Source organism: Echinops telfairi, unplaced genomic scaffold (genome assembly GCF_000313985.2).
Source record: "Echinops telfairi isolate 266 unplaced genomic scaffold, ASM31398v2 ScPeMD7_7457;HRSCAF=8495, whole genome shotgun sequence".
Classification (NCBI taxonomy): domain Eukaryota; kingdom Metazoa; phylum Chordata; class Mammalia; order Afrosoricida; family Tenrecidae; genus Echinops; species Echinops telfairi.
Genome location: NW_022111357.1, coordinates 12,261,295 through 12,263,273, shown reverse-complemented (window position 1 = coordinate 12,263,273; position 1,979 = coordinate 12,261,295). Strand labels below are relative to the sequence as shown.

General features: G+C 55.6%; 1 long non-coding RNA gene across 1 annotated transcript in view; it reads right to left on the bottom strand.

Moving 5' to 3' along the window:
• Window positions 1–1,088: 1,088 nt before the first annotated feature.
• LOC123522695 overlaps window positions 1,089–1,979 on the bottom strand; it is a 2,759-nt gene continuing 1,868 nt past the window's right edge. Inside the window, exon 2 of the long non-coding RNA XR_006680926.1 lies at window positions 1,089–1,295. This is a non-coding gene — a long non-coding RNA (uncharacterized LOC123522695). The remainder of the gene's footprint in view (window positions 1,296–1,979) is intronic.

The window sequence follows — 1,979 nt, the reverse complement described above, 5'->3', positions numbered from 1 at the left end:
CTTCTAACTTTCATAAAACTCACTTCGATCACGAACCAGGCTTCGGCGTGAATTCTTTCTCGCGCGGAGCCAAGGACCGAGGTATAAATCTAGCTCCAGAGAGATCTAACAAGTCCAGTTAGCGGCCCTAAGACTCCTTCTAGCCACTGACACGTCGGCCAGCCTTGTGCAAGGAAGTCTGGCCGGGACCCAGACAGTACTAGACCGGAGCTGGGAGGGCGTCTCAGGGAAGCAGGGGACCACTGAATTCAGAGTCAGCCTCTATCCCCCACCAGTGTGGTCTCTGAGGCTGGAGGGCTCTTAGCCTGAGATGCCATGGTGGAGCTACTTTTACAGGGGTGCAGCCCACAGGGTCAGGGCCCTACAGTGGTCACTGCTCCCTGGCGTCTGTCAGCCCTGACTCTCCCTTCTTCTCCAGGGCCATACCCAGCAGTGGCCAAGGCCTGTTCTTGTCTTTCTTTTTTTATTTTATTTTTTTCTGTTCTTGTCTTTCCATCTCTCAGCAAGACTTGCCAGGAAGTGAGATTTTATTTCTCTCCCGAGGGCACAATCTTTGAAAAGCCCAAGCAGAACCTCCCCTTCTTTAAACCTTCCCATGACTTCCTACTGGGTAGTGTCCAACCCCTAGTGATGGTCTTCAGGGTCTTCAAACCTCTGGGCATAGACACCCTCATTTTCCCCAGACACCTCCCCCCTAGCTGCCAGTCTCACAGTTCCCCAGAGAGATGATCACTTCAGCCAACAAGCCTCCGTCCGTTCTCCGAGATGCCTGCTCCGTCTGGCGCAACTCCTCTTCTGCCTGTCCAGTGTGCCTGCCCACTTGTCAAGATTCCACTCAAGGACCCTCTGGACCCACTAGGGGACCCACACTGCCATGACACTCACCCAGCTGGTCCGTGCCCCTGCCTTTCTCTCACAGCCCTATGTGAGTGTGAAGAGCAGGAACCAGTCGGGTTCATCCGGTCTACTCCACTGGGGCTTCCTGCGGGGAGGGCCCATGGATGTCCCCCCAGCCCTGAGGTTCAGCTTAATTCTGTGTGTGTAAATGAGGAGAATTGAGAGTATCGTCCCAAATAGAGAGAACCAGAGAGAGGCCAAGCTGTTTATTTGGGGGGTGGGGGTGGAGCAGAAACACAGCCGCCCCTGAAGAAAGGACAAAGGTGGATCTTCATCCCCAGAGAGGGGTCACTGGATCACACAGCGCTCCTGGGCTGTCCTGCTGCTCACCACTGGCCAGGGACAAGTGTGCCTCAGGATCATCGTGGGATGAGCCCGGAACGTCCCTGCCCCAATCCCTGGAAAACAGACATGTGTGATGAGGAGCCAGAGAGAGAGGGCAGAGAGATCAGAGAGCTCTATATTGCTGACCCATGCCTATATACCTTTTGGAGGCATGCCAGCCCACTAATTACAGGTAGAGACATATGTCACAGGGAGTGGCTGCACTATAGGTTACGCAGCCATGAGAGGGTGGTCTAGGGGGTGGTCTCTGGGTCTCCAGAGGAACCATTATCAGTAGGGTGCAAACTCCTCCTACTGGAACCAAGCTAATGGTCCCAAGCTTCAGAGAGAAGTAGTCCATTGTCTCCAGCAGCCGGGAGCAGGCCCAGTGCAGTCTGGCAACTGATCGCCCTCAGGTGGGGGATTGCCTGCGCATCTGGCGTCCCCCCACAGAGAGGGATGGGGGTGTCTGGGGACAGAAGTGACAGGACTAGGACTGAGGAAGGATGGAGGATGGTGCCCCAGGGTCTGGCTTTGGCAGCTGGGTGGAAGGAGGTGCCAAATCTCAAGAAAGGAAGAAATTGGGGGAGCAGTGGGGTGCTTGTGGAAGCAGGGGGCACCATGGGCCACTTGAGTGCAAGGGGCCTTTGGTGGGATGCCATTAAGATCTTTGGTTTGGGGGAGAAATCTGGGTTGGGGGAAGGAGGTGGGGCTGGAGGGTGGGCAGGGGTAGAGAGGACTTCTCTCTCGCTCCTTCT